The following is a 13,926-nucleotide window of genomic DNA, read 5'->3' on the forward strand; positions in this document are numbered from 1 at the left end:
AATGCAAGAGTATAAATTATAACCTTATTGGGCTCCAACAAACTATAATCTCAGTCGTTGATACAATTGCAATTTATCATAACATCGGAAAGAGTCTATGTCAGAGCTAAAAAGCAAGTCCACATACTCAACTATCATTTAGACCTCCATAATTGCTAACACTCACGCGATACTTGTGGTTACAGAGTTTTAATCGGACACAGAAAAAGATAGGGGCTTATAGTTTTGCCCCACAACCTTTTACCTCAAGGGTAATGTCAACAATAATGGTTCATGCTCCCCTACATCCAATTAGATATATATATATCATGTTCTTTCCAACATGCTGATCTTGCCAAAGGATAAAATGAAAAAGAAAAGGTGAAGATCACCATGAATCTTGCATAAGGTAGAAGATAATAATAAAGGATAGGCCCTTCGCAGAGGGAAGCAGAGGTTGCCATGCGCTTTTATGGTTGGATATATAAAATCTCAATACGAAAGAACGTCACTTTATATTGCCCCTTGTGATATGAACCTTTATTATGCAGTCCATCGCTTTTATTACTTCCACATCACAAGATCGTATAAAAGCTTATTTCCCCCACACCAATCAATCATACATATTTTGAGCAATTTTTATTGCTTTGCACCGATGACAACTTACTTGAAGGATCTTACTCAATCCATAGGTAGATATGGTGGACTCTCATGGCAAAACTGGTTTAAGGGTATTTGGAAGCACAAGTAGTATTTCTACTTGGTGCTGAGAATTTGGCTAGCATGAGGGGGAAAGGCAAGCTCAAAAAGTTAGAGGATCCATGACAACATACTTTATCTCAGATATAAGAAAGACATAACTCATTACGTTGTCTTCCTTGTCCAACATCAACTCTTTTAGCATGTCATATTTTAATGAGTGCTCCCAATCATAAAAGATGTCAATGATAATATATCTATATGTGAAAACCTCTCTTTCCTTATTACTTCCTATTAATTGCAACAATGACCAAAGCTTTGTCTGCCAACTCCCAGCAACTTTTAATCATCATACTCTTTCTATGTGAAGTCATTACTCTCAATAAGATCAATATGAACTTTTTGTTTCTTTTTATTCTTTTTCTCTTTCTTTTATTCACCCAAGATCATGGCAAAATAATCAAGCCCTTGACTCAACACTAATCTTTATTATATATAGCTCACGGACTCGATTACATAGAGAGATCATAAAGCAAAACTCAAAACTAGATCATGCCATAAACTTTATTCTACTAGATCAAGATACTACTAATAGGATCGAACTAAGAAAAACGGTAAAGATAGGAGTTGTGATTGTGATACGATACCGGGGCACCTCCCCCAAGCTTGGCAGTTGCCAAGGGGAGTGCCCATACCCATGTGATTATATCTCCTTGGTTGGTGAAGAAGGTGGAGGTGTTGTTGATGATGCGGACTTGTCATCCATCTTCCAAGGCATAGGTTCACCATCATAGAAGGATGACCGAGTCTCCGGAATCCTTGAATCTGCAGCCAAACTCATTCTTTTGAATATATATTCATACTCACAGTTTTGGTTTTGCAGGTCATAGATTTGGGCTTGGAGGTGCTCGATCTTCTCATATATCTTGAAGATGGCCTCCTCGGTGTTATTGGCATCCGGCTTGTATTTGTTAGTGAACTCCGCGAGCATCGTGTGGCTAGCGTTGATTCCATGCTCCACCATCCCCTGGCAATTGAAAATTTGTTGCTCCATTGCTTCGAGCCTCGTCTCCACGCTTCCGGTTCCCTTTGGTCCCTCAACATCGCGGATGTGCAACAACCCATCACGCATCTCAATGGTTTGAGGGTGTCGCAGCACCTCCGTGAGGTAAGGGTTGATGACCTTCTCGAAGAACTTGTCCTTGGAAGCACTTGGGGACGTCATGATAATCTAGATCTATCAGAAAAACTGCTCGAAACAAAGACATGAGATTTTTGCGTGATACGGGAGTCAAAACCCCCGGGAGATTATATAATGAATTTTTACCGACCAAAATATGTAATGTGCAAGAAAACGGAGTCCAGAAGGCACACGAGGTGCTCACGAGGTAGGGGGGCGCTCCCAGGGGGTAGGGCGCGCCCACCACCCTCGTGGGGCCCTCGTGTCCTTCCCGGACTGCTACTTATTTTTCTATTTTTCTAAATATTCCAAAACGGAGAAATATTGCCTTAAAAATTGTTTTGGAGTCGGTTTACTTACCGTACCACATACCTATTCCTTTTCGGAGTCTAAAACATTCCGGAAAGTGTGTCTTATGTATTCCTCCGGGGTTACGGTTTCAATAATATTGGTTTCAACATTTATGGGATTACCTGAGATATAATGTTTAATTCTTTGACTGTTTACCACCTTCGGATTTGTGCCCTCGAAGTTGTTGATCTTTATGGCACCGGAATGATAGACCTCCTCGATAACATAGGGGCCTTCCCATTTAGAGAGAAGTTTTCCTGCAAAAAATCTTAAACAAGAGTTGTATAGCAATACATAATCACCTGCATTAAACTCACGCTTTTTTTTCCTTTTGTCATGCCATCTTTTAACTTTTTCTTTAAACAACTTGGCATTTTCATAAGCTTGGGTTCTCCATTCATCAAGTGAGCTAATATCAAATAACCTCTTTTCACCGGCAAGTTTAAAATCATAGTTAAGCTCATTAATAGCCCAATATGCCTTATGTTCTAGTTCGAGAGGTAAGTGACATGCTTTTCCATAGACCATTTTATACGGAGACATACCCATAGGATTTTTATATGCAGTTCTATAAGCCCATAATGCATCATCAAGTTTCTTGGACCAATTCTTTCTAGACCTATTAACAGTCTTTTGCAAAATTAATTTGAGCTCTCTATTGCTCAACTCTACTTGACCACTAGACTATGGGTGATAAGGAGATGCAATTCTATGATTAACATCATATTTAGCAAGCATTTTACGGAAAGCACCATGAATAAAGTGTGAACCACCATTAGTCATTAAATATCTAGGGACTCCAAACCTCGGGAAAATAACTTCCTTAAGCATTTTAATAGAAGTGTTATGATCAGCACTACTAGTTGGAATAGCTTCTACCCACTTAGTAACGTAATCAACAGCAACTAGAATATGTGTGTATCCATTAGAGGCAGGAAAAGGTCCCATATAATCAAAGCCCCAAACATCAAATGGTTCAATAACAAGAGAATAATTCATAGGCACTTCTTGACGTCTACTAATATTACCAATTCTTTGACATTCATCACAAGACAAGACAAACTTACGGGCATCCTTGAAGAGAGTAGGCCAATAAAAACCAGATTGCAATACCTTATGTGCAGTTCTATCTCCAGCGTGGTGTCCTCCATAAGACTCGGAGTGACACTTGCGTAGGATCTGTTCCTGTTCATGCTCAGGTACACAACGTCTAATAACACCATCTACTCCTTCTTTATAAAGATGTGGGTCATCCCAAAAGTAATGTCTCAAATCATAGAAGAACTTTTTCTTTTGTTGGTATGTGAAGCTAGGTGGTATAAATTTAGCAACAATATAATTAGCATAATCAGCATACCATGGAGTACTACGAGAAGTACTTATAACATTTAATTGTTCATCAGGAAAGCTATCATTAATAGGTAGTGGGTCATCAAGAATATTTTCTAACCTAGACAAGTTGTCTGCAACGGGGTTCTCAGCTCCCTTTCTATCAACAATATGCAAATCAAATTCTTGTAGCAAGAGAACCCATCTAATAAGTCTAGGTTTAGCATCTTTCTTTTCCATAAGATATTTAATAGCAGCATGATCAGTTTGAATAGTTACTTTAGAATCAACAATATAAGATCTGAACTTATCACAAGCAAATACAACTGCTAAAAGCTCTTTTTCAGTAGTAGCATAATTTCTTTGAGCATTGTCTAGAGTCTTACTAGCATAATGAATAACATTTAATTTCTTATCAACTCTTTGCCCTAGAACAACACCTACAGCATAATCACTAGCATCACACATAATTTCAAAGGGTAAATTCCAATCAGGTGGCTGAACAACAGGTGCAGAGACTAATGCTTTCTTAAGTATTTCAAATGCTTCTACACAATCATCATCAAAGACAAATGGTATATCTTTTTGCAATAAATTAGTCAGAGGCCGAGAAATTTTTGAGAAGTCCTTAATGAACCTCCTATAAAATCCGGCGTGACCAAGGAAACTTCTTATACCTTTGATGTCCTTGGGACATGGCATCTTTTCAATAGCATCAACCTTGGCTTTATCAACTTCAATACCTCTTTCAGAAACTTTGTGCCCCAAGACAATACCTTCATTAACCATAAAGTGGCACTTTTCCCAATTCAAGACAAGATTAGTTTCTTCACATCTCTGCAAAACTCGATCAAGATTGCTCAAGCAATCATCAAAAGAGGAACCATAGACGGAAAAGTCGTCCATGAAAACCTCACAAATCTTTTCACAAAAGTCAGAGAATATAGCCATCATGCATCTTTGAAAGGTAGCAGGTGCATTACATAAACCAAAAGGCATACGTCTATAAGCAAAAGTACCAAAAGGGCATGTAAAAGTAGTCTTTGATTGATCTCTAGCCGACACAGGTATTTGAGAGAAACCAGAATAACCATCTAGAAAGCAATAGTGTGTATGTTTGCATAATCTTTCTAGCATTTGATCAATAAAAGGTAAGGGGTAATGATCTTTCTTAGTAGCTTTATTTAATTTGCGGAAATCAATTACCATCCTATAACCTGTGATAATTCTTTGTGGAATCAATTCATCTTTATCATTAGGAACAACAGTAATACCTCCCTTCTTAGGGACACAATGGACAGGACTTACCCACTCACTATCAGCAACGGGATAGATTATACCTGCCTCCAGAAGCTTTAGTATTTCTTTTCTTACCACTTCTTTCATTTTAGGATTCAGACGTCGTTGAGGATCACGAACTGGTTTGGCATCTGCTTCCAAATTTATTTTATGTTGACATAGAGTGGGACTAATGCCCTTAAGATCATCAAGAGTATATCCAATAGCAGCACGGTGCTTCTTCAGAGTTTTCAATAATCTTTCTTCTTCATGCTCTGAAAGGTTAGCACTAATAATAACAGGATATATCTTCTTTTCATCAAGATAAGCATATGTAAGATTATGAGGCAAAGGTTTAAGCTCAAACACGGGATCACCCTTGGGTGGACGAGGATCCCCTAAAATTTCAACAGGAAAATTGTGATGCAGAATAGGTTCCTGTTTAAAGAATACTTCATCTATTTCCCTTCTTTCATTCATGAACATATCATTTTCATGGTCTAGCAAATAGTGTTCTAAAGGATCACTAGGAGGTACGACAATAGAAGCAAGACCAATAATTTCATCCTTACTAGGTAATTCTTCCTCACGATGTTGTTTACTAAATTTAGAGAAATTAAACTCATGAACCATATCATCCAAGCCAACAGTAACAACATTCTTAGTGCAGTCTATGGTAGCATTGACAGTATTTAAGAAGGGTCTACCAAATATAATGGGACAAAAGCTATCTTGCGGAGAAGTAAGAACAAGAAAATCAGCAGGATATTTAGTTTTCCCACACAAGACTTCAACATCTCTAACAATTCCAATTGGTGAAATAGTATCTCTATTGGCAAGTTTAATAGTAACATCAATATCTTCTAACTCAACAGGTGCAATTTCATTCTTAATTTCTTCGTATAAAGTATGCGGTATAACACTAGCACTAGCACCCATATCACATAAGCCATGATAACAATGATCTCCTATTTTAACAGAAATAACAGGCACGCCTACCACAGGTCTATGTTTATCTTTAGCACAAGGTTTAGCAATTCTAGCAGTTTCACCTTCGAACTGAATAACATGCCCATCAATATTATCAGACAAGAGATCTTTAACAATAGCAATATTAGGTTCTACTTTAACTTGCTCAGGAGGTGTATAAGTTCTAATATTGCTTTTACGAACAACAGTTGAAGCTTTAGCATGATCCTTTATTCTAACAGGGAAAGGTGGTTTCTCAATATAAGAAGTAGGAACAATAGGATCATTATAAGTGGCAGTCTTTTCTTCAACTTTAATAGGTGCAGCTACTTTTACTTCTATGGGGGATGATATTTAAACCACTTCTCCTTAGGGAGATCAACATAAGTAGCAAAAGATTCACAGAAAGAAGCTACTATCTCAGAGTCAAGTCCATATTTAGTGCTAAACTTATGGAAAATATCGGTGTCCATAAAAGATTTAACACAATCAAACTTAGGTGTCATACCTGAATCCTTACCTTTGTCGAGGTCCCAATCTTCAGAGTTGTGTTTAATTCTATCCAATAAATTCCATCTGAATTCAATAGTCCTCATCATAAAAGAGCCAGCACAAGAAGTATCGAGCATGGTGCGATTGTTTCAGAAAGCCGAGCATAAAAACTTTGCATAATTATTTCTCTTGAGAGCTCATGATTGGGGCATGAATATAACATTGATTTAAGCCTCCCCCAAGCTTGAGAGATGCTTTCTCCTTCGCGAGGCCAGAAATTATATATATAATTGCGATCACGATGAACAAGATGCATAGGGTAATACTTTTGAGGAAATTCCAGCTTCAATCTTTTATACTCCCACGATCTCATATCATCGCATAGCCTATACCATATCAATGTGTCTCCCTTCAAAGATAAAGGGAAGACCTTCTTCTTAGCAACATCATCGGGTATACCTGCAAGCTTAAATAATCCACAAACTTCATCCACATATATTAAGTGCTCATCAGGATGCTTTGTTCCATCTCCTGTAAAAGGGTTAGCTAGCAGTTTTTCTATCATACCAAAAGGATACTCATAAGGAATTTCATTTTCAATAGGTTCAGTAGGTTGAGGAGAAACTCTTTGCTCTACTGGACGGGGTGAAGATACCCCGAACAAGCCCCTCAGAGAATTACTTTCCATATTAACAAGTGACAGTAAATTTCAGCACACTATATAAATTTTTCCTTACCAAATTCCACCTACCAAAGGCGCTACACTCCCCGGCAACGGCGCCAGAAAAGAGTCTTGATGACCCACAAGTATAGGGGATCTATCGTAGTCCTTTCGATAAGTAAGAGTGTCGAACCCAACGAGGAGCAGAAGGAAATGATAAGCGGTTTTCAGCAAGGTATTCTCTGCAAGTACTGAAATAAGTGGTAACAGATAGTTTTGTGATAGGATAAATTGTAACGAGCAACAAGTAACAAAAGTAAATAAAGTGCAGCAAGATGGCCCAATCCTTTTGTAGCAAAGGACAAGCCGGAACAAACTCTTATAATAGGAAAAGCGCTCCCGAGGACACATGGGAATATCGTCAAGCTAGTTTTCATCACGTTCATATGATTCGCGTTCGATACTTTGATAATTTGATATGTGGGTGGACCGGTGCTTGGGTGTTGTTCTTACTTGAACAAGCATCCCACTTATGATTAACCTCTATTGCAAGCATCCGCAACTACAACAAAAGTATTAAGGTAAACCTAACCATAGCATGAAACATGTGGATCCAAATCAGCCCCTTACGAAGCAACGCATAAACTAGGGTTTAAGCTTCTGTCACTCTAGCAACCCATCATCTACTTATTACTTCCCAATGCCTTCCTCTAGGCCCAAATAATGGTGAAGTGTTATGTAGTCGACGTTCACATAACACCACTAGAGGCTAGACAACATACATCTTATCAAAATATCAAACGAATACCAAAGTCACATGACTACTCATAGCAAGACTTCTCCCTTGTCCTCAGGAACGAACGTAATTACTCACAAAGCATATTCATGTTCATAATCAGAGGGGTAATAATATGCATATAGGATCTGAACATATGATCTTCCACCAATTAAACCAACTAGCATCAACTACAAGGAGTAATCAACACTACTAGCAACCTACTAGCACCAATCCCGGACTTTGAGACATGAATTGGATACAAGAGATGAACTAGGGTTTGGAGATGAGATGGTGCTGGTGAAGATGTTGATGGAGATTGCCCTCTCCTGATGAGAGGAGCGTTGGTGATGACGATGGTGATGATTTCCCCCTCCCAGAGGGAAGTTTCCCCGGGAGAACAGCTCTACCGGAGCTCTAGATTGGATCCGCCAAGGTTCCGCCTCGTGGCAGCGGAGTCTCATCCTGAAAAGTTCTTCTCTATTTTTTTCTCATCGAAAGACCTCATATAGGAGAAGATAGGCGTCGGAGAGCCACCAGGGGGCCCACGAGGTAGGGGGGCGCCCCCCACCCTCGTGAGCAGGGTGTGGGCCCCTTGGCCTTCATCTTTGGCGTGGATTTTTCTTTATTTCTTTTAAGACGTTTCGTGGAGTTTCAGGACTTTTGGAGTTGCGCAGAATAGGTCTCTAATATTTGCTCCTTTTCCAGACCAGAATTCCTGTTGCCGGCATTCTCCCTCCTTATGTAAACCTTGTAAAATAAGGGAGAATAGCCATAAGTATTGTGACATAAAGTGAAATAACAGCCCATAATATGATAAATATCGATATAAAAGCATGATGAAAATGGACGTATCAGTCCCACCGAGAGAAGCAATCGGTCCCATCGAGTTTGCCTGACTAACTCTCTGTTTTGTTTATTACCAAAATCGGTCCCATCGAGTTTGTGTAATCGATCAAACCGAGATGAGGTTTTACCCTAACCCTAGCACATCGGTTCCACTGAGTTGATCATATCGGTCCCACCGAAATGCCTAATGGTCGCATTTTGAACAGAATCGGTTCGACCGAGTTTTCTGATTCAGTCCCACCGAGTTTGGTAAATTGTGTGTAACGGTTAGATTTTGTGTGGAGGCTATATATACCCCTCCACCCTTCCTTCATTAGTAAGGAGAGCCATCAGAACGTGCCTACACTTCAGCATTCATTTTTTGAGAGAGAACCACCTACTCATGTGTTGAGACCAAGATATTCCATTCCAACCATTTGAATCTTGATATCTAGCCTTCCCCAAGTTGCTTTCCACTCAAATCATCTTTCCACCAAATCCAAATATGTGTGAGAGAGTTGTGTGTTGGGGAGACTATCATTTGAAGCACAAGAGCTAGGAGTTCATCGTCAACACACCGTCTATTACCTTTTGGAGAGTGGTGTCTCCTAGATTGGTTAGGTGTCACTTGGGAGCCTCCGTCAAGATTGTGGAGTTGAACCAAGGTTTTTGTACGAGCAAGGAGATCGCCTAATTTGTGACTATCTATCCTAGTGAGGCAAGTCCTTCGTGGGCGATGGCCATGGTGGGATAGACAAGGTTGCTTCTTCGTGGACCCTTCATGTGTGGAGCCCTCCGTGGACTCGCGCAATCGTTACCCTTCGTGGGTTGCAGTCTCCATCAACATGGATGTACGATAGCACCACCTATCGAAACCACACCAAAAATCTTCGAGTCTTCAATTGTGTTTGCACACTCCAATCCCATCCCTTTACTTTCTTGCAAGTTGCGTGCTTTACTTTTCGCTGCTCATATACTCTTGCCATGCTTGCTTGAATGTATTGTGAATGGTTAAACTTGTACTAAAACTCCACCTTAACTTAAAGAAATTAAAAACTGCTACTTTTCTTGACTAAGAGTCTATTCACCCTCCTCTAGACACCTCTTCTCGATCCTTTCAATCAGAAAACTTACTGGAGTGGCCGGATGAGCACAGTCGAGACCGATGTCTTCGGTCGTCTCTAGCCATGACTTCTGGGCCCTTAAAGCAGCTTCCAGATCTCTTCGTGTGTCATGACAAACAATCGCTGCAGGGTACCAGGGCCAGCCAGATTGAATTCCCACATATGGAGAGGCCGGCGCTGGCAAGGGAGAATTCGGCGAAAAAGCATCACCTGGATCACATCAGCAAGACTGGTGCTCTTCTCCATCATATTCTTCATGCGCTTCTGCAACATCATCACCTCATCGGACGATGCCCAGTCCAGGCCCTTGTTAATCCACGACGTGAGCCGCATTGGGGGTCTGGACCTGAACTCAGGAGTGGCTGCCCATGTGGCGCCGCAAGGTTCGGTGATGTAGAACCACTCCTGTTGCCATCCCTTCACAGTTCGACGAAGGCCCCTTTGGGACAGGTGATGTTGGAGAGCTTTCTCACCATGGCTCCGCGATAGTCCGCATGTTACCCATCGACCACTTTTGGCTTTATGTTGAAGACCTTAAGCCATAGGCCGATGTGGGGGGAATGCGAAGGAGCGCCTCGCATACGACGATGAACGCCAAAATGTGGAGAAATTAATTTGGGGCTAGATCGTGGAAATCTAGACCGTAGTAGAACATGAGGCCACAGACAAAGGGGTGGAGAGGAAACCCTAGTCCGTGTAAGAAGTGGGGGATGAACACCACCCTATCATTGGGCTCTGGAGTGGGGATGATATTTTTTTGGCAGGGAGCCGGTGTGCGATGTTCGCGGCCAAGTGCCCCGCTTCTCAGAGTTCCTTGACGTTCCTCTCCGTGACAGAGGAAACCATCCACTTGCCCTGTGAGCCATATCTGGCCATGGTTGGAGGGGTCGGGCGGTGGAAAGGGTTGAAAGCTTGGGCGCTAGAGCTCATGGACGGGAAGGCTAAGGAAGGAAGAAGGCGTGGGGTAAAGGATGGATCTTTATCCGCTTATATAGGAAATGAATATCAAGCGCCCCCCCACTAGCCTTAAAACTCACCTATTCCCAAGGGGTCGTGCAAACGGCACGGTTGGATTACCCAAACCCATATTGATTAAAAACACGTAATAAGGGGGCACGATCTCTACTTTGATAAGATGTGTCAATGAAGCCCACGCCTCGAAACCCGAAGCGGGAGGCCAAAAAAGGGTTCGAAATAATAGCAAGGCCAGACGTGATGTTTCGCCAAAAATGTTATGCCTTATTCAGTATTGTACCCTTGTGGTTGAGGGTTGTAACTCTGATACATAGTCGGATGTAGTTCTCTTGTTCAGAAGACTATTTTATATACGGAGAAGGAACCCACCTTGCAATGCCGAAGACAATCTAAGTGCCGAACACATCGTCATTGAAGACTAGTTCAGGGGCTACTGAGGGAGTCCTGGACTAAGGGGTCCTCGGGTGTCCGGACAATTTGATATGGGCCGTGAAGATACAAGGCAGAAGACCTTTTCCCGTGTCCAGATGGGACTCTCCTTTGCGTGGATGGCAAGCCTAGCGTTCAAATGTATTATTTGCTCTCTTTGTAAACCGACACTTTACAACCCTAGACCCCTCCGGTGTCTATCTAAACCGGAGGGTTTAGTCAATAGAGGCTAAGACAAATCACATATGCTAGACATCTAGGGTTTGGCCATTACGATCTCGAGGTAGATGGACTCTTGTAACCCCTATACTCATCAAATATAATCAAGTAGGATGTAGGGTTTTACCTCCATTAAGAGGGCCTGAACCTGGGTAAACATCGTGTCACCCTTGTCTCCTGTTTCCTTTGATCCTCAAACGCACAGTTCGGGACCCCCTACCCGAGATCGGCCGGTTTTGACACCGACAATCGGGTCCAACGAAAATCTTTTGTGACAATATTGGAGCAATTGACCTGCACTGCTACAACGACGTCCTAAACAAACGGTTTAAAACCCCTTTCCGTGATGGCATGGTACGCCAAGTGAGTGTGTGCGATAGGGTGTCCTTCCCACATGACCCAGAAATCGTCGGGGATAGGCCCTCCTGGGACCCTGGCTGGGGCCGTGTGCGATCGTGCGAGGCATCAAAACCCAATCATTTCCGTAGGTATGTACATCCCGCATGGTGAATCCCAGAAATCATTTCTGTAGGTATGTACATCCCACATGGTGAATCCCAGAAATCATTTCCGTAGGTATGTACATCCCACAAGGTGAATCCCAGGAATCATTTCCGTAGGTATGTACATCCCACACGGTGAATCCCTGAAAATCATTTCCATAGGTATCTACATGCCACACAGTTCTTTGTGTGGAAATGTTTGTGCAAGGTGGCCTAACGCAAACAGTTCGCTGCCGAAAGCCGTGTGTGATTGTTAGTTGATCGAACACGCCTACTTTCTAGAAATCGTGCGGGTTGTTTGAGTTCATCGCCCATGGTGTTGTCCGAGTAACCGTTTGGAATAGAAAACCCCAATAAGCAGGGTAATTAGCCTATTATTGATAATCCATGTACTAATCAAATTAATATTTCTTATAAAACACGCCATATATTTCATATTTGATAAAAGCAATCAGGATTTCATAATCGAATTACATCAGATAGCTTCGACACTCAGTTACGCAATTACACAACAGCACCAAGTTTCACATGCAACATCAAACCTTTGGAAAGTAGCATTATACACGGTAAATAGACCGATGAATCTCATCTGGGAAACTGCAGAAGCGGAAGGCAAATATTGAGCCTTCAGTGATGTTGAATTTCCTTGCAACTTTAGGCCAGTGGCTATGGATAATTGCCCACCCAACCTTCGTCCTCTTCAGCAACACTTCAATATTGTACCGTGGGTGTTGAATGAATACCTTCCTCGCCTCTTGACCATGCAGGTGGTTTGAGAGGTAATCATTGATGAACTGCGTTGAAAAGTACTGAAAACAAAGCTATGCATAAATCGCTGTTGTAAATTTTGAAGGTGCAAGGGGTAAAAACAAGGTAAAAGAGTTGGTACCATCCTATAGTTGACTGATGTCTTCTTCATTGTGCAAACAAAGATCTTGTTGTTATTCATCACAAGTTTCTTCATCCTAACAATCTTTCCGAGTTTCTTGACTTGACTGATATTCATGGACATCTCATTTCCCCATATGCAAAATGGGTCAAACAGTGGGTCTAAGCCTCTGACAGCAGGACCTACCTATGCAAGACCAAATTGTAAGAAACCTAAATATTAGAATGATTCCTGCAACTGCACAATAATGTTCTATTAGCCAAAGGACCCTGCTTGAACAAACCTCGATGGTAAACCGAAGTGTCTCCCATTGTTTCCCTGCAACACACATAAGGAAGATCTTGATCAGGTTAACTGAGAGTTGCCATACTATCAGTAGAATATGTATTGAGTACAGCCAAATTAGATTGGTGTCACATGCATAACAATACAAAATTGTACACACAGCAAATGAAAATCAAATTGCAGAACGGAACCAAACAGTTAAATGGACAGCAGACCAAATGAACCAAATAGTTAACTGAGCACGACATTGCAGAATAGAAACATGTACTAGAACATAAGACAGTTAACAAAACAAAGAATGCTTGAGAACAGTACTACGAAATGTAGCAATTATTGGACCAAAGTGTTAACTGTACATTACATTTCAAAGGACCAAACTGTTAAGTGAACATCAGATTGCATATTAAAATTACAGAGGACAAATCACTAGAAGGCACTGGCGGTGGCCTTGAGAAAACATCACGAACTGTATTTTAAAGTCGACAACCATGCGGCCATGTCGAGATGGCCTCGAAGACGAGGTGCTCCTCCAAGATCTGGCGGTCGACACGCATGTCAGCCATAGCGACCTTGTTCACGCGTGCGGCCGCATGCTACTCAGCTCCATGTTATACTGCGTGTAAAATGGCTGTGGGCGGCGTTTAATTGGAGGAGGGGCGGGGATTTCGATGGAAGGTGTCGCTCCGTCAGTCAGGGCATGTGGGACAGGAAAGGAGGAGGATGGTGTGGGTGGGCTGTCGATTACCTGACCATATCGACGAAGCCGCACAGCAAGAAGAAGGGTCGGCGGCGAGGAGGCCGCGCAGCAATAAGAAGGGTCACCCACGAGGAGGCGGCGTTGCAAGAAGAAGGGTCGCCGGCAAGGAGGCGTCGCTGCAAGAAGAAGGGTGGCCAGCGAGGAGGCGGTGCTGCAAGAAGAAGGGTCGCTGGCAAGGAGGCTGAGCTGCCAGTAAGCATCAGT

The sequence above is a fragment of the Triticum aestivum genome, chromosome 3A (assembly GCF_018294505.1).
Source record: "Triticum aestivum cultivar Chinese Spring chromosome 3A, IWGSC CS RefSeq v2.1, whole genome shotgun sequence".
NCBI classification, from domain to species: domain Eukaryota; kingdom Viridiplantae; phylum Streptophyta; class Magnoliopsida; order Poales; family Poaceae; genus Triticum; species Triticum aestivum.